Source organism: Heloderma suspectum, chromosome 10, assembly GCF_057233095.1.
Source record: "Heloderma suspectum isolate Gila_16-S chromosome 10, 16-S_ref, whole genome shotgun sequence".
In the NCBI taxonomy this organism is placed as follows: domain Eukaryota; kingdom Metazoa; phylum Chordata; class Lepidosauria; order Squamata; family Helodermatidae; genus Heloderma; species Heloderma suspectum.
This window is the reverse complement of record NC_139467.1, coordinates 44,815,884-44,835,475: the sequence shown is the minus strand read 5'-3', so window position 1 is coordinate 44,835,475 and position 19,592 is coordinate 44,815,884. Positions and strand designations below refer to the sequence as shown.

Genomic DNA, 19,592 nt, shown 5'->3' with positions numbered 1-19,592 from the left:
TTGAACAATAACTTCATTTGAAAACAACTTAGTATTAAGTCGACCAATTGCAAGGAGGTAGAACCACTAGGAATTACAAAGGCATAACATGTCAAATGTAAAACATTCAGACAGTTGACCTACATGGGTGCTTTCACAAGGTCCTAGAAATTAACTATTATCCTCCTACTATGTCCCCATGGCCTCAAAGTTGTATGAGGCATTTTTAATTTAAAAAGAGAAAGGTAAGCAGAAAAGTGACAAGTAATAATGCATTGTTAGCAGCACAACACCACCCCCATTCCTTCAATGAGCCACTGCTCTCCCTCCTCCCAATACCAATGCCCAAACATTCACTGTGACAGTTGGGAGTCCCAGTGTGGGTCTGCCATGCTCCAAGCATCACGTGGTAAGCTAAGAGAAAAAGAGCTCTAACCACCACATGAATGTTCCAACAAAACACCAAAGAGAGTCTTGTGGAACCTTAAAGACTAACAAATTTATCAGCCCACCAGAGTCCATTTCAAGTGGTCTCTATACCATGAGAGCTTATACCATAATAAATTTTTTAGTCTTTATGGTGCCACAAGACCCTTTGGTCTTTTTGCTGCCAGGAGAAGCTCACCAAGTGACAAATGGTATCACTTTGCTAACTGGGTTGACACTGACTCTTAAATACTAAGGTTAAACCAAGAATGATAGAATTGAAGAACAGAACTTTGTGGGAACGTGTTGGTGTTCCTAATGAAGAATGCAAAAGTATTATAGTCTCAGAAATGTAGACTGTCTGGCAGCCTCTCACATTTGCTGGAGTTAGGTGCATTTCCTTTCCCCTCCCCGTCAGTAACAATTAATAGACAAGATTCAGTCAAGGCATAAGCAAGAGGAAAATACATACAACAACAAATACACTGGATGAAAATACAAGAACTACTGCTTTAACTGTCCATCTCATGATCCAAAATAACCCAGTCTTATTGGTTATTAGGTATTAACAGCAAAACCTTTTGCAAATATTGTGATCTTCAACATCATCTTACCAACCTAAATGGATCCTAATTTTCCACTAAGTTAACAAGGTGAAATTCACATCCCTTTCCCCAACAAAAAGTCAGGCTGTGCAACATCAGAAACTTTTCCACAGGGTGGTTTTTTTTTCTACAAACCAAATTCCTTGCATGCCATAGCATAAAGCTATCTGTTAACAGAAAGATTATAAAAGGATTTTTGTTTCTTTTACACTTTGAGCTGATGGGGCAAGCTTGGGATTCTGCCAATGAAATTCATCTGCTCTGCCTTCCCACTGCCATAGCGGCAAACCAAAGCCACCTATGAGTTTAATTTTTATCTTGTTTTTTTTAGCCTGAGAAGGAAAAACACCTTTTGTTCAACACAGCGAAGCCCAAGGTCCCTCATCAGCAGGTATGGCAGCCAGCCAACCACTCCTCCTCAATGTAGTCAATCTTTTATCAATCCATCTGAGCTTTTAAAAACAAGAAGTCACCACCTGTTCCATCTCAAGGGATGTGTTAATTGCCTTGCACCTGAAAATGGACTATTTATCTTCTCACCCTGTCAACACTGAGCACAGATAACATGTAGCCCAAAGCTTATGGCTAAGTTTTATCACCTCTCCCCTCCCCAGGAAACCTGTATTGCCTTTGAAGCCTATCCTAATCAGACAGGAGATAGAAGGAAGTCAGCTATATTTCCCCATAAATTCTAAAGTTTCACTCAGAAGTAGCTTCCGTTATTAAAAATCAGGACACTGTGTGCGCGCGCGTGCACGTGGGGGGGTTAGGTGTTGTCACCTGACTTTGATCAATATCTTTTGTGATACACCAGGTGCTCATATTCACAACAACTTTGCCCTTGCCTGTAAATTGTAACTATAGTAAAGCAATCTCTTTTGTTTCCCCTTGGACCCATAATATTCCATGCAAGTTTCTCCCTTTAGTTAGAAGCCCCAAGTGGATTCAGAATTAGAAATTAACCCTTGGGTCAGAGACTGGACAGCATCAACCCCTCTGTATGAAAAGTAAAAGGTGTAGAAAAACATGCAGCCAGTCCAAGGTAAAATCTTATCCTAATTCAACTCTATAGCACCCTTGTAAAGAACCAACATCACTTTGAGACCCTAGCAAGGCTAGAAAACACATTATCAGTTTTAAAATATGAGAAAATTGGGTAAACTATTTATAGGTCAATATTCTGGACCTCTATAAAATTCATAATACATTTTGATAGGTCCTCTCATTTTAAGCTTTAAGTATGTGTAACTGCATTTGGTCAAATTCACCCCCCACACACACACACAATCTATCATAGAATCATAGAATAGTAGGGTTGGAAGGGGCCTACAAGGCCATCGAGTCCAACCCCCTGCTCAATGCAGGAATCCAAGTCAGAGCATCCCTGACAAATGGCTGTCCAGCCTCGTCTTGAAGGCCTCCAGTGTGGGAGAGCCCACCACCTCCCCAGGTCACTGGTTCCATTGTCGTATTGCTCTTATAGTCAGGAATTTTTTCCTGATGTTCAGCCGGAATCTGGCTTCCTGTCACTTGAGCCCATTATTCCTTGTCCTGCACTCTGGGATGATCAAGAAGAGATCCTGGCCTTCTTCTCTGTGACAACCTTTCAAGTACTTGAAGAGTGCTATCATATCTCCCCTCAGTCTTCTCTTCTCAAGGCTAAACATGCCCAGTTCTTTCAGTCTCTCTTCAGAGGGCTTTGTTTCCAGTCCCCTGATCATCTTTGTTGCCCTCCTCTAAACCCTCTCCAGTTTGTCTGCATCCTTCTTAAAGTGTAGTGCCCAGAACTGGACACAGTACTCCAGATGAGGCCTAACCAGTCAAGGTAAATATTGTAGCTTGCATTAAGCCAAGTTCCCGGTTATGTCTCAGCCAGTGAAGTCTGGCTTAATGTTGCTTAACAACCCAGGAAAATCCCCCAGTTTGTAACAACAGTAACAAAGCTGGCGCGCACAAGAGGAAGGAGAGGGAGGAGTGTTTGGCCTTGCTTTCCTTTCTTCTCAGAATGATTTTCCAAAGTGGGCAATTACTTATTTTAGATTGTAAGTTCCTTTGCAGCAGATAGGAACCTGTCTATTTTTGCCTATGGAACTCTAAAGCACCATGTACATAGCTATTGAAATTCATCCCCACAATGCTTCTGTGAGGCATGCAATTTTATTCCCATTTTACAGAGGGAAAAAGAGCCACACAGTGAATCCATAGCTACTAGAAGATGATTTGCCAGCCCAAGGACACTCACAAATAGAACCCAGTTCCTGATGTAGCACCGCTCAACCAGAATTTTAAAGCAGTTGATTTTTAAGTTTGTGAGAGGAGGCAATACCTACAATTAATGTAAACCTTTGAGGAAATACAATATATGCATATAATAATTTGAAAAGAATTGATACTTTTGCAAATGGATATGCATGTTATTCAGGGATAATATTGCACCCCAGTAATATTAATACCAAACCTTGCTTTTTGTTGTTACTAAGATCTTTAAAAATGCTGAAATTCCTTCATTTTAAATTGCATTAAAAGCATAATTCTGTGTCCTTAAAATTAAAAGACATCCAATGAGAAAAAAGCAGAGTACCTCAGTGGGTTCAAAATAAATGAATTTTCCTGCATAGTGCAACCAGGGCAGCATATCCCAATGCCAGGGCCATCAGCACTACCTCCACTATGTGTTCTGCTTGGAAAGTGTGTCCCTTCTTATGCCCAACTGAACCCATGCTGCAACTCACTTAACCTTGGAAAAAATAAAACTCAGGAGAGTTTTGACAAGCCATCAGGAGGTCAGACGGTATACACCATGCCACAGAACAATTCCTAGAACTATCCATCTACAACAGGACCTTAGCCCAAGCTCCCATTTCCACCTGTAAAATGTGAACTGTCCACAACCTCCCTCACAGAGTCCAGGTACAAGCAAGAAGGGTGAGTGTTAAACACTATACATGGGCAAAGGGCTAAAAAAAAAAAAATCAAATCACTATCACCAGATGGAGGGCAAGCACCAGCAAAGAACTTAAAAGAATGGCGGATCTTTTGTGCTGCATCCTCAAGGACAGGGTGTGCACATGCTTGTAATCATACATGTAATACATGGAAGCCTTCAGCACTAGGTGACTGCATGGCAGCAAAATCACAATTTTGGGTCTGATTAGTTGTTACCACAAAAGCATTTGTTGAGCAGCGCGTTGTGTTCTGCAAACTGGACTTCTGTTACCAAGGCGAAAAATTTGTTATCTCGTTCCAACACCAATTACCTTGAATCCATGCCAGGATGCAAGGAAACTTTAAATCTCGGGGAAGGGATAGCATGTACTTTTATTCCCTTTAGGAAAGATTATACTGATCAGCTTTTGAAGCTTGCTGCAGCCCCATCAATTTAGCAGTCTTTTCATGTCAAACTATAACTTCTGGGCAGCACCATACTGAATAAGGAATTAAGTCCACACTCAGCAATTCCCCCAGGAATTTACTTCAGACAGTGTGCAAAATAGAAATCCCATTCTGCCCATTCTAACTACAGCTAGAAAGTTTTTTGAAAGTTCTGGACAATTTTCAAGTAACTACTCTTGTTTAGTGCTCTTGCATGTGTTCACAGATAACCAACTAGAAATCCTTAATTCCTGAATTCCTGTCTCTATGCAACTACAACTTTATTTTACTTAAAAGATTTCAGATTTTAAAATAGGTTTTACATTATGCCACTATGTGGAAGAAAGGCTCTACTTAGTTGAAAGCGGATACATGACCTACTAAAATTCTTAAAAAGGTAAAGTTAAAGGTGTCCCCAACCAGTCATGTCTGACTCTAGGGTGCGGTGCTCATCCCCGTTTCTAAGCCGAAGAGCCAGCGCTGTCCGAAGACGCTTCCGTGGTCATGTGGCCGGCATGACTGAACACCAAGCTGCACGGAACGCTGTTACCTTTCCCGCCGAGGCGGTACCTATTTATCTACTTGCAATTTCTTGCTTTCGAACTGCTAACTAAAATTCTTACTTAGGTAATATATGAGAACTGGGAACTTGATTTAAATCAGTTATTGCAACTACCCATTTCATAGTGATTTCATCATGCTACCCTGCCTTGGAAACATCCAGTGGCAGTGAAAAGATTTTTGCTGCTTACAAGTATCTCTAAAAGCCAGGTGTGACATGAGACTGACCCCTCTCTCAAATCCTAGCTAAGAGAGATGGAGTGCCAAAACAGGATTTTATAATACTAAATATCTTGCTATGGGTTTAATCCTTACTTTAATTTTGTGACGAGAGATTAATCTTGTCAAGCAGATTAACTTGTTGCCAAATTCTCATCTGTTTTCATTTTATGACAAACAGAGCTGCTCAGAATGTTTACAACAGATGTATTGTTAGGGCCTGGTCTTAAACACCAGATAATTATGTAAAATTAACCAAAATAGGTTACTTCTAATCAATGAAGAAGAACAGCATGTACTAAAGGGGTGATTGACTTTGCCTATATTTGTGTTTGTTAAGTCAGTTTCCCCCATGCAAACATTTTTAAACACTTTGCTTGGCAAATGCAAATGGGTAAAATTCAAACATAAAGTATCTCTACTCACTCCACATTTATGAGTACCTATATTACTTGTATCCATGAAGATGTGGGCCCAAAGATCCTCTCCAATGAGGCCCACCAGCCCAAGACAGAGACAGACATGGCAACCCCACATCTCTTAAGAGGCCTGAGGACCATGAGCAATAGGGCAAATGACAAGACTGGGGATGGGACAGTTCAGAGAACTATGCAGTTTGTCTTGAATTGGTGCAGCCATGATCATTCCAGACAGGCTTCAACAATGAATTCAAGGGTCACTGCCACAAATGAACAGAAAGGGACATAGAAAATAGAGAAGGAACAGAATATATCATGTAATGACAGCCCATGGTTTAAACAACTCATTGGCTGTTGGGGGCAAGCGGGAGAGAATGAGTGTGCTATGCCACATTCAATCAACAAGCTACTATCAGCCCGTTCACAGGTTGTTGAGCACAACATGCAAACCCAGAACACTGAGCTGTGTAGTGGCTACAAACCATGGGTTAACCGCTGGGTTGTTTAGCTCCTAAACAACCCAGCACTCTGGATTCACATGTCACACGCAGCAACCTACGAAACGACCAATCACAGGTTGTTGAGTAAAAGCGGAAGTGGCGGGAGCATTCTCTCTCCTACTCAGACACAACAGCCATTGGGTTGTTTAAACCATGGGCTATCATTACGTGCAAACCAGGTCACTGGATGTCTGCTCAGTAACACCCCAGTGTCCCTGTGCTCCCTCCTGCACAGGAAAGCCAATGCCAGCCCCAGGTTTCTAATTCTCAGACTAGAGGTCAGAAATTAATACAGAAGAAAGCAAACAAAAGTGAAATTACCTTTCTGAACCTTGGATCTACAAGGACCTTGAGGAGTCTAAATTATGAACTTCACTCATGTTACAGTCCCCAAAGGATATGTAAGATCAGCTTTGGTGGGATTCTGGCCTTCGAGCAATCTACCCCATAGTTCTCATGAAGGTTCAGCTAAAACACCCTTTCTCAGAGGTTGTACAGAATGCTAAATTCAGGTAATTTGTCCTACCAAATCAAGAAAGCTATTGTAGAAGTGGAAAAGGGGCAGAAAATGGCAATCATTAGTGGGTTGGAGGATCTTCCCTATGAGGAAAGCTAAACCATTTGGAGCTTGTCAATTTAGAGAAAGACAACTAAGGAGGCAACATGATGGAACAGTGTTTCTCAAACAGTGGGACAGATCCCACTTTCAAGTGGGCCTCAGCACTGCAGCCTGCCCTGTGCTTCCTTGCTCACCTGCCCAGTAGGCTTTTTGTTGGCCCGACACCACAGCAGCTCCCTGCATGTGTAGAGCACAGGACATGTGGGGAGGGAGCTGGTTAGACAGCAAGATCGTAGCATGCAAAGTTGAAGAGAAGAAAAGGAAGTAGTAAAGAGAGGAAATAGATGAGGAAATGAGGAGAAAAAATGGGAGGAGGTGAAAAGGACAGACAGACTGAGGGAGAGGTAAAGGAGAAGCACTGGGGGGGCGCTGCTGTGCCTTCTGACCATGATGACAGAGACGTCCGCCACCACCTCAGAAGAACTATCTGTCATTAGGCAGTGGCACCGACAACTGAAAGGCTTTCGTATTTGCACCTGTGCAGGATAGGGTGGGGGAAAGAAAGTGGAACTGAGTTAAGGTGGGCAGGAAGGAGGGCTTTGAAGGAAAATAAAAATAGGTAAGAGGAAGAGGAAGATCGGGCTGGATGCACCTGATCTTGTCTGTTCTCGGACGCTAAGCAGGGTCAGCCCTGGACAGTTCTTGGATGGATCATGAATCATGAATCAGGCTTCCTGCACTGAGCAGGGAGTTGGACTCCATGGTCTTGTAGGCCCCTTCCAACCCTATGATTCTATGATCATCATCTCGGAATAGAATGGAAGGAGGTAAGACAAAAGCTGTTATAGGAGGAAATGAATGTAAAAACAACAGGAGGGAGGGATGAATGGCAGTTTGGGGGGAAGAGGTACAAGTTAAGTATGAAGTGGAAGGGGAAGAAGAAGAAATGACAGGAGAGGAATAAAAATACTTTCAGAGGCATGGGAATGGGGGGGAGGGGAAAAAAGCAAGTATCTTCTCAATTTAGAGCCTCAAGATCAGCAAATTCTGCTTAAAATGGGGAGACTGAGCCATGATAACCTCATAGCCAATGTTTGTACTTAATATGAAGGAAGCTGAACTATGGAATTCTGCCTCAAGAAAATCATGGTGGCAAAGAATTTAGCAATTTCCAAAGAGGGATTAGATAATAGAAAATGATATGTGCTATTGCCAGCTGATGTTAAACCCTGCCTCCATTAATTTTATGACTGGCTTTGCTTATACGCTGCCATTTTGTAGCTGGTGAGCCTCAGTAATTTTCAGCTCTCTCCAATGGGCCCTTTAGGTAGACATTTTGAGATCCCCTGTGGTAAAGATTTATAAGACTATGCATGGTGTGCAGGAAGTGGAGAGAGAAGTTATTCTCCCTCTCATACAACACTAGAATTGAGAGTTATTAGGTGAAAAAGATTGGCAATAGATTCAAGACAAACAAAAGAACGTGCTTCTTAACATATCGCATAATTAACGAATAGAATTGACTGGCACTAAACATGTTGATGGCTATATTTAAAGGGGATCAGACCTCCATGAATTTGTCTATTGATAAGTATTAATCATTATGGCTGTATAAGACCTTCATCTTCAGAGGCAGCCCCACCACTGAATACCAGCTGTTGGGGAGCCACAGCTAGGGATGTCAGAGAAATCTGCAACGGAACTGAGTATGGATTTTCATGAATCTGACCTGCAGATTCTGCAGCAGACCAGCTTTTCCCATCAGGCGGATTCCACCAACTCATGAACCAATTTTCTAACTTTCTAGAATTCTGTGCAAATTTTGTAGTAGAAAAATACACAAGATAAAAAGACCTGGCCAAAATCCGCATTTCCCCCATAGACTAAAGCATGAAAATGTGCATTTCAGCAAATTTGCAAATTTTGAAACAAAAAATCTGATTCTGTTGATGGGCAGACAACAGAACAAAAGGTGCCGGACAATCCGCAAAACACAGACGGAACGGATTTTATACAATCCATACATCCCTAGCTGCAGCATGCTCTTATCTCCCTTCTGGTTCCACAAAATAATTAAAAACAGCCAAAACACAGAAGTCTAAAGAGGCTCCTTTCTCTGCTGCCCAAATCACTATTAACTATCCAGAGCACTGAGGTAACCCAACACTTTTGAAATATGGGGAGAAGATTCTGCCAAATGAAAAAAAGGAAAGAGCACTTATCCCCAAACTCCCTAAAGGACTTTACATGCAATAGCAAGAAGAGGGAGAATTAGAACTGTAAATATAGTCCATCACTGGAAAATAAGGATTCTGTCCAAGATGACAAACTAGGGAGGAATTTCTAAACTCACTGTTCTGTAGCAAGAGACACCCAAAGCAATGTTAAAAAATAAATCATTCAACTGATCAGAGAAGAGGCCACGCACAATTAACTGCAGATCCAGGATGGGGTGGGGTCTCCACTCCAGTCCTCACAGAAGCTAGTTAACTCTCACCTCACACTACTCAACATTCTCTGTGCCCCACACAAATAGCACCTTAGCTCCCTCTGCTTCCCCCACATTGGAAAACAATTACTTCTGAAAATGGCAATGAGCCATCTTAAGGAACACAATGGTTTATTAGCTTGAGTTTAATGTTCTGTAGTAATTCCAATAATGCTTAGGAGACACTATGATGTTAATGTGGTTTCGAGAGAAAAGGACTGAAACTTGTGGTGTGCTAGCAGCTAATCCAAGACAACTTGACCAACAAAAACCCTTGCAACCTCTGTATTTAATGACCACGATGCTGCTCTCAGTTAGAATTCTATATGAGTTGCAAGTACACATTTGTATTTCAGCAAACATTTAAAAAATTCAGTATGGTGTCTAAAAACCCAGAAAGTGAAGATTGTTTCCAGTAAGTCTTGAAGACATTTGGAAAAAGATGAAGGGAAAATATTTCAGAACTTTTAGGAAACAAGTTGCATTTGTAATATTTCAATGGCACAACTTACCATTACACCAGTAATTGTTTTATTAGATTATGTTAAAGACATGACTTACTAAAAGATAACAGAATTATGATTTTCAAAAGGCAGGAGAAAGGTAAATTGTAAAACTTTGTCAAAAATACAGATTCCACCTCCAAATATGACTGATTAAAACTTTTAACTAGACAACTTTTATAAAGTTCAGTGAGCAAAGAAGCAGTCCAGTTTTATTCTGTATTGGAACAGAACATTTGATAAGAAATGCAACTATCAGTTTCATGTTCTAGCCTGTTTTATATGTATATGCACTTTAAAAAACATCCTTTTCATCATCTTCTCAGCACTATGACGTGGGTCATCAGATTTTGCATATTACCATGACTGCATTTGCATGACACAATTAAGCCAGAATTCTGAAAAATTGTGAATAAGCCAAAATGCTGATGCATACTTCTTGATCGCTCCCGCTTGGCTCCTCTTGCTAGCCAGAGCAGCAAAACTGCAGACCTCCCATCTGTGGTTTATCATGACGTGTGACTCTCAAATTCTGGCTTGTCTCACCCCAGATGAACCATGCATAAGGCATAGTTTGTTCCTGGCTGATGATGCTGGCTCATTTGGGCCAAATGAGACAAACCAGAGTTTGTCAAACTCTGACAAACCAGAGTTCCCAGTCTGAAAGTCTGTGGTTTGTTTAGCCGTTCCCGCTTTCAGTGGGAGCAATCAGGCGGCATGCACCAGTGAGCTGGCTTACTCACAATAATTATTGTGAAATACACATGTGGTCAATGTCTGACTTGCTCTAGAGTACCTAATAGGTCTCTTGATGAAACGTATTAAATGACCGGCTGTAAATGAGCATTGCAAAATTAGTCTATAAGCATACGAACTGTCACCTTTTCTTCTGGAAACAGCTGTGGCACAAAGAAGTGACAGGTGACAATCTACAAAACCTTTAAGATACATGTGGGGCCTGCCACAAAGCCAGGAGCAATCACAAGGAAAAGGAGTCACTGAGACATTTCCTAATACAGCGATGCTCTAGAGATGTGCAACAGAGAGGATTTCATTTCATTTATTATATTTCTATACCACCCATAGCCAAAGCGATCTGGGTGGTTCACAAAAATTAAAAACCACTAAAATACATTATACAGAAAGAAAAACCATTTATATGGTTACACAGAAAACGATAGCACACACAATGGACAACATATATCTAAAAACAATTTTTAAGCAATCAGCAAAGGACAATCTGAAAAGATAACATTGGCGCCAGGCAGGCCTCATCAGGGATATCATTCCATAATTGGGGGGCCACCACAGAGAAGGGCCTCCCCCTTGTCACCGCCCTTGGAGCCTCCCTCAGAGGAGGCACCCAGATGAGGGCCTTGGATGCTGAGTATAGTGTACAGGTTGGTTCATGCCGGGAGAGGCTCTCCATGAGGTATTGTGGTTCCAAGCTGTGCAAGGCTTTATAGGTCAGAATCAGCACCTTGAATCGGGCTTGGAAACATACAGGCAGCCAGTCCAAGCAGGCCAAAATTGGTGTTATACGTTCGGACTGTCTTGTCCCACTAATCAATCCGGCTCCTGCATTTTGCATAAGCTGCAGCTTCTGAACCATCTTCAAACGCAGCCCCACATAGAGTGCACTGCAGTAATCTAACTTGGAGGTTACCAGAGCATAAACTGCTGAAACCAGTGTCCTGTCCAGCTTGGTTCAAGGCACTCAGAGAGGCTAAAACCAGCAAAGTACGTACAGGCAAGGGCCTGGCAAGTCAGGTCGGGTCAAGTCCAGTCAAGGAAAGGCAAGACCAGTCCAGTGTAAGGGTGCTCAGTAGCCAGGCGACTTAGACAAGGAAGGTCTTCTAGGACCTTGGCTAGCTCCCAAATAGCTGAGATTCCAGTAAGGAGAAATGCTGACTCAGTGACAGTCAAAGGCTTTCTGAAGCCTTATAAAGGCCAGCAGCTCAAGACCTGAAGTTAACTCTACTCCCCCAGAGAAGTAGTTTGCTTCTTAAAGGGCTACTGCCTGATCATAGAATCATAGAATAGTAGAGTTGGAAAGGGCCTACAAGGCCATTGAGTCCAACCCCCTGCTCAATGCAGGAATCCAAGTCAGAGCATCCCTGACAGCCTCGTCTTGAAGGCCTCCAGTGTGGGAGAGCCCACCGCCTCCCCAGGTCATTGGTTCCATTGTCGTATGTTCAGCCGGAATCTGGCTTCCTGTCACTTGAGCCCATTATTCCGTGTCCTGCACTCTGGGAGGATCGAGAAGAGATCCTGGCCTTCCTCTCTGTGACCTTTCAAGTACTTGAACAGCGCTATCATGTCTCCCCTCAGTCCTCTCTTCTCAAGGCTAAACATGCCCAGTTCTTTCAGTCTCTCTTCAGAGGGCTTTGTTTCCAGTCCCCTGATCATCTTTGTTGCCCTCCTCTGAACCCTCTCCAGTTTGTCGGCATCCTTCTTAAAGTGTGGTGCCCAGAACTGGACACAGTACTCCAGATGAGGCCTCACCAGTGCTGAGTAGAGGGGAATTAATACTTCCCATGATTTGTAACCGCTGACTCCTACGGGGTGGAGGTGGTGAAGGCTGTAACGGGGGAGTGTCTTCTGCAACAGAGGAGTCAGGTAGAGCCACATCCTCTGGTCTGGAAGGCCATGGCCTAGCAGGTACTGGATTAATGGAGGGAGTCTCCTCTGCCTCTGAGTCTTCTTTGGAGCCAGAAGACAGGTCAAGGCTGGGGAACATGACAGCCAGGTTATCCCTGTCCAGATAGGGGCATAGCTGGGCCATCAATCAAAGCTGGTAGAAGGCACTCCGTGCCACTGTGACTACTTGAACCTCAAGAGACAAAGATGGCTCGAGGAGGACCCCCAAGCTATGCACCTGCTCCTTCAGGGGGAGTGCAACCCCATCCAGAATAGGTTGAGCATCCTCCATCTGGCCAGGAGAACCACCCACCAACAGCATCTCAGTCTTGTCTGGATTGAGCTTCAGTTTATTAGCCCTTATCCAGTCCACTGTCACAACTAGGCACTGATTTAGCACATCCACGCCCTCACCTGAAGATGAAAAGAAGATAAGGAATAGAGGTGCATGTCATCAGCATATTGACGACGGTGCACTCCAAAACGCCGGATGACCTCACTCAATGGTTTTATGTAGATGTTGAATTAACATGGGGGACAAAACTGACCCCCACAGAACCCCATACTGGAGAATCCACAGGCTGAGCAATATGCCCCAAGTACCACATTCTGGAGCCGACCATCCAAGTAGGAGCGAAACCACTGCAATGCAGTTCCTCCCAGCTTGAACAATGGTCCCAGAAGGATACCATGGTCGATGGTATCAAAAGCCACTGAGATCAAGGAGAAGCAGCAAGGTCACACTCCCCCTGTCTCTCTCACGATATAGGTCATCATACAAGGAGACCAAGGCTGAAACGGATCTAGGATGTTTTCAGCTTTTATGTAAGGACATCCTGGAAGGCTTGGCAGAATGGAGAGTAATGACAAAACACAAAGTGGGCACTCCTCAGGAAAAGAAGGTGAATTTCTCATCATTTTATTTTAAAGCCTAGAAAAAGATCCGTTTTAGGACATTAGGTTCAGAGGAACCCCTTAACATAGCTGTAAGCTATGAAAAACCTTGAAAAAAGGTAGCATGTTCTCTAATCAAAACTATTCAGGTAGCTAGCTGCCAACCCACTACCATTCACAACCTTATGAAGAAGGACATAAAACCTAAAGTGGCCAACCAAAAGGAGGAGGTTCCTCAAGTGAAGATACAAAATAAACAAATCAATGGAATAAACAGCCAAGGATTACCTCTTCCATGTCCAACAACCACAGATTACCTCTTTCATGCTGGTGGGTTTCTGTCTCTCCGGTGTTTACTGTAAGGGTGGCCTTGTGAACATTTGGAAAATTAGGAATATCATTCCCCTGGAAGAGTACAGCCTTTTGCAATTAGTTTTACAGTTCTGCCATTTTTGAAGGTCTCAGAGCACAGTCATTGGAAGGATCAAGCTTGGCTGCCATCCATAACAGATACAAAAATAAGGTTTGTCATTCTAAGGAATAGAAATGAAAATACAACCCAGAGTTTGTCATATTTTGTGACAACATACAATTGGTCAGTATTATAGTATTTTGTTGAACATAGACTCTGTGTTCATTACATCTTTGTTGTGTATACCATATGTAATACCAATTATCAGTAGGATTATTTATTCATGCACCTTCTGCTTTCACACTATATAATTGTTTTTATGATGCAGTGATTTATTTATTTTTTGTATAAAACCTAAAGGGCCTGTTCCCTTTAAGAACCCTCCATATCTGCCAATGGACTCCCATTCCCCAATGGCAGATTTGTCACATCTTAAAGTTCCATCAAAATACACAGTTTCTGTCTAACAGGACAGGATGAGAACTACCCCCTTTATAAATATTCCTTTTATAAATTATAATGTGAAGTATGAATTAGATTCCCAAGAATGAAGAGTTCAGTGAAGCCTTAAAGAATAACATTTTTTATGGCCAGAGTTTTTACTGACTTAAATCCATGTTGTCAGAGTTTTTCTACATAATGGGAAGGAACAACATGCAGAGACTGAGCACATGCTGTGCATGTGCAAGGTTCCCAGGATCTTCAGTTAAATATTTCAGGCAGCAGAGCTGGAAAAGATCACTAGTAAAGGCATTAAATTCCACTGCCAGAGTACACAGTTCTGAGCTAGATCGACCAACAGTCAGCTTCATATATTTCATACTGCAATTGAATGCCTAGTTCTAAGCCCCATTAAAACTCAGCTGGACTTTCTTCTGAGTTTAAGTACATAAGATCAGGTTACACATCATACAAACACACTGGCCAATGATTCTGGAAAATATTTTCAAAAGCAAATCAACTAAACTGATTTTTTAAGAAGAACAAGTCTCTACCATTACATAATAGAAAGCACACCAGCCTTGGTAAAACAGGGCAAGTTTAAAGTGTTGCTGGATGAGAAGCACTGGCAACTTGGACTACTGGGTGGTATGGTGCTCTTGCTGTCTGGGACTAGTTAACAGTAGCCCCTGGCAACAGCACTATGCATTCTAAATACAAGAACAGCACATGAAATGTATGGAACTGCAGATATCCTGCAATTCACCCACCACTTTAAAATCAATTATATGGGTTTTCCAGAAAAAACTAAATCAGAGGATTTTCTGGCAAGTTTTCTGCTGCCCTAAATCAATAGATCTGGCTTAGCATGTTTATGGGCTTACATTTAGTCAAGAGTTTACTAGTTTTGATGTGTGCGCACGTTATTTATGTCTAATTAATTTTATGAAACGGTGTATTTCTACAACTGGAAAAATGTCCATGGAAATTCTGAAAGCAGAAAATTTCAGCACACATCACTGATCACTTCTCCTTACACACCTTATCTACAGCTCCATCCCCTCCCCCAAACATCCAGGACCCTACAGCAGCCTTCCCCAGCCTGGTGCCCGCCAGATGTTTTAAACTTTAACTCCCATCAGCCCCAACCAGCATGGCCAATTGTCAGGAAAAATTGGGAGTTGTAGTCCAAAGCATCTGGAGAGCACAGGGTTGGGGGAAGGCTGCCATAGAGTAACCCTTCCCTAATAACACCTTCCAAAAATGCAAAGGTCCTCCCCCACAGTAAATTCCATCAATACATACATTTTAACTTTAAATAAAAGTAACATAGTACACAACGTATACATGGGATACTTCTCTCACATGCAGCCCTCTGCTTATCTTTAACCCATCATGCACCAACCAAACTGAGAATACCCAACACACCTCACATGTCATCTCCTCAAAACAGCCAGCAGCCGTTTCCCAAATACAAAACAGCCCTCCTTTTCTACTTCATGTCTAGCAACGTTTTTAAGTGGAACAAAACAGACATTAGGGAGTGCACCAGGCACACATGGCGCCTCTTCAGCGTTGCTGAGCGGTTAAGTGTGATCCGCCCCAAGAATTAAAGCAAAGTATGCTATTAATGGAGAAAGCTTTAAGAAAGGAAATACACATGAAGCTTTTGGCACAACTCCATCCCTTATTGCAGCCTTCTCCGACTTGGTGCCCTCGAGGAGTCTTGGGCTACAATGGTCAGGATGGCTGGGAGATGATGGAAATTGCAGTCCAACACACCGGGGTGGGGGTGGTAAGGGAGCGCTCTAAAGAAATCAGGCTAAGCCCATATATCGGCAATGACCACACGCTGTTCCCCTCGTCGTTTATTCGTTTCATACCCCGCCTTTCCACCAAGAAAATGGCGCTCAAGGCGCTTTACCCCGCCTCCCTGTCCCTGCCCTGCTGACGTTTCTAGATTATCAGGCCCTCTCCTAGACGCTCTGAGCTATCCCAAGGGGAAGAAACGCACCCACATTCCAAAAATGAAGGACCCGGGCAATACGCGCAGCACACAACGGATGCGCGCCGGGCTCCGACCGGGCGGGCGCAGGCCTCCCCCCTCCCACGCGGCACGACGGCCATTACGGTCCAGGCACCGACGCCGCCCGAAGGGAGCGCGGGCTCTCCCACCAACCCGTCCGGCTGGAGGAGACTCGCCAAAGCCCGAGCGCCTTGCCCAGGCGGCTTCGGGGCGCAGGGAGAGGCTCAGCTCAGCCCCGCTATATAAGCACCCCGCGCCCCCGCGGGCCTCTGGCCTGCCGCGAACGCGGCCTCTCGGGGCCGCGACGCGACGCCCCGCCCCGCCCCGCGCGGCCTCCTCTCGGGCCCAGCGCCGCCCCGGCCCCGCGGCGCGAGGCGGAACAGAAGCCTCCGCTCTCCTTTCCCCTCCGCGGGGGAAACAGAAAACGCGGCGCCGAATCCCCACTCACCGCCTCGACGCGGCCTTCTCTCGCCGCCTCTGCCGCCTCACGGTCCACCTCCGCAGCAGCAGCAGGCCCAGGCGCTCTGCGCACGCAACGCCACGAAGGGAGGGTGAGGCCGACGGGAGATGTGGTTCTTCCGGTGCCTGGGTCCTTCGGCCGCCGCGGGGAGAACACCACGACTCCCAGCATGCCCGAGTCCGCCAGCGACAGATTCGCCTGACCGCCCGCCTGAGCCGCCCTTAGGGCTGATGGGAGATGGAGTCTTCTGTGGTCTTACGCTTCCATAGGCCGTCATAGAGGCGTCAGGCGCGGAGGGACTACAAATCCCAGGCAGTGTGGGTGGGACGTGAAGCCTGGAGGCGCGCGCGCGAAAGCGGCGTGTGGGTGGGGCCGGGTGTTCCACCCCTTCTGGCGGCGAAACGGCTCCTTCTCAGGGCCTCGGAAGAAGGCGCGGCGCGGGCGCTCCTCAGGCTGTGTGGGGCGTCAGCCAAGTTGTTCTTCGCGACGTTAATTAATACTCATTTTCGCTAACTACTGTTGCATTCCTGTCCCCACTGAACCAGGAGCAACTGAATAGGGTGGTGCTTGCTTCGGAGTAAGCGCGCACCAGATTAGGGAAACAACTGAAACCGAGCCACCACGGGCGCCCTGAACGCCCATGGCTGGAGCCCGCCCCAAGACGGGCCCTCCGCTCGCGGGCCGCCGGCTGCCCAAAGCGAGGCGGCGGCCGCTCCGGATGGGCCCTGCTCGGGGGCGCCCGCCCCGCCCGCTGCCGTCGCTCGCTGCGCTGTAACTGCCGCCGGGTGCTGCAAATCGGCGGCTGCTGCGGCCCGTGCACGGTTTCCTGCAGGCCTCCGAGCCGACGCAAAAATCCGCTGTGCCCTTACACGGGGCTGTTGGAACAGTAAACCGCAGCACTGGCACTGCTCTCTTTCTTGCCATTACCTTTAAAAGCACAGCCACGTGAGCGTGTGACGCTTCGGGTTTTAGTGGCTGTTTTGTACTTCAGGGTTTCTTTTGTGTCTGTCTCTTCACCTTTGGTAATATGTGGGTAGTCTGCTCCTTCCGTTACCACACCAACAGTTTATACACAATCGCAGCAGCCGTCCTCCAGCCTCACGCGCTTGCGATGGTTCATTGAAAAAGCATCACAGAGTGGCGCGGTCACTCTGCACACCCACCCCACGCCCACCGCGAACTGCAAAGTCAGTTCAAGGAAGGGACACACAGCTCAGCAACAGCAAGTTAAAAAAATCGCAGCAAAACACCTCTGAGGAAATCCGCAGTCTCCCTGTGAAAACCACAGTTAGGCTGCAAAGTGGTGACTGCCGTATGTCCTGAAGGCCCTTGGATCTCAGCAGCCCCGGAGTAAATGGCTCATGTAGATGGAGTCTTGGTCTGTAGCAGCAGGGCACGCGTGAGCTTAAGGGCAGCTCTTAAAGCATGAGCTGGTTTCGATTTCTCAATAAACAACTCATTTTGGTGGTGCTGTTTAACCTCCACTTTTGCAAATCAACCGATTATTGCACAAATGCACAACTTCCCCTACAGAATGCTAGGTTAGACAGGGTTAGTGTTCTAACAATGACCCCAATAAAGAAACAAAAGGATGTACAGGCAGAGTGTATCTGAATGCATGTGGAGTGTCCCCTATGAAGGATACTATCAATTTTTGTTCTTTCTATAAAACATTTTTCCCCACTCCTGGACTGGTGAGTGTAAGAATTCTTTGTTTATTGGGCCAGGAAACAAATACATGTTTGGGGTTTAAACTTTCAAGCTAGGGAAGGGGTTCATTTGGTTGTATCTCTCTTCAGTGAGGTCACAGGAACACAATGGAGATAAAGTGAAAACAAGGGCTGCATAGAGCCTTCCTGGCCTTGGGGACACCTCCTCAGATGTGTAAACCGGTAATGAAGAACAAACACGTTAACTGCTGGTGTTCAAGTTGTATTTATTGTCAGACTGAGGGAAGAAAACATCCAGAGAAGATTTAGAATGTACACCATATATAGATTCACCCCCTTGTTACTCCAACCTATTTTGTCTACCCTAGCCCCCAGCCTGCCTGCAATGCAAAGAATGGGGTTTCTGTCAACTTTTTGTCTTTGAGACTTCCTCTCAAACTTGGATTAGATGGTTTCCTACTTAGAATGCCAGAGATCTCCAGCTGCCTCCCTTAGCTGCACTGCTGTTCTTGTGAAGGGCTGGGTGTGCCTGATTTCATCTGATCTCAGAAGCTAAGCAGGGTCAGCCCTGGGATGGGAGACCTCCTGGGAATCAGGCTTCTTGCATTGAGCAGGAGGTTGGACTCAATGGTCTTGTAGGCCCCTTCCAACTGTATGATTCTATGTCTATGAGCAAAAGTATATATTTTTAAAACCCACCTTATTTCAGACCTGCCTAGGTGAGCAAAATACTGTGACACTGAAATAAACATGTCTGTATAAACATATTGAAATTATTCAATATGCTTATATAGGCCTTGATTTCTGCTAGAAGATTCCGCTCTTTCAAATTACAGCAAGAGACCTGCCAAAGGAACTGAGTGGGAGGCACTGCAAATGCATATACTCCAGCTGTACTTCAGTACTTAAAGGACCAGAATCTCAGGATTGCAGTCTGACAACCTTTTCAATGGCTGGACCATCTGCACTGGCTTCTTAAGCAGCCAATAAGTTGGTAAACCTGTTTCTGAGCTATACCTCATCTGACTCGATGGCCTTGTAGGCCCCTTCCAACCCTACTATTCTATGATTCTATGAGTGCAAGTTTAGGAAGCACCTGATTGAATTCTCCATACAAAAAAGACTCCATCAAGAAAGGGTGTGCATACTGTAAGTTTTTCTAATAGTAGTTAGAACCCTTTTAGCAGAAGCTCAGAATTAGTTGTGCATAAGTACTCATAAATGGCATATTTCCAAGTCTAAATACAGTTTTAAAAGCCCTGCTAAACCACAAGCAACACACCAGTTGTACCTTCAAGGGGATTCATAAAGAGCATGCTCTTTTCATCCCTCCAAGGCCCCTTTTGCAAACTGGAAATGGTTACCAAAGTCACTCCCTCCATCACAAGGGATTTTGCTCAAAGCTGAGACCTATTCCC

The 19,592-nt window shown here is 44.7% G+C and overlaps 1 protein-coding gene across 6 annotated transcripts in view; it reads right to left on the bottom strand.

Moving 5' to 3' along the window:
- The window catches only part of THRAP3 (thyroid hormone receptor associated protein 3), a 41,601-nt gene extending 25,031 nt beyond the window's left edge, over positions 1–16,570 (bottom strand). For all 6 annotated transcript variants that reach the window (XM_084816186.1, XM_084816189.1, XM_084816185.1 and 3 more), the window contains exon 1: positions 16,493–16,570. The gene's annotated coding sequence lies outside the window, so the exon portion shown is untranslated. The remainder of the gene's footprint in view (positions 1–16,492) is intronic.
- Positions 16,571–19,592: the final 3,022 nt, after the last annotated feature.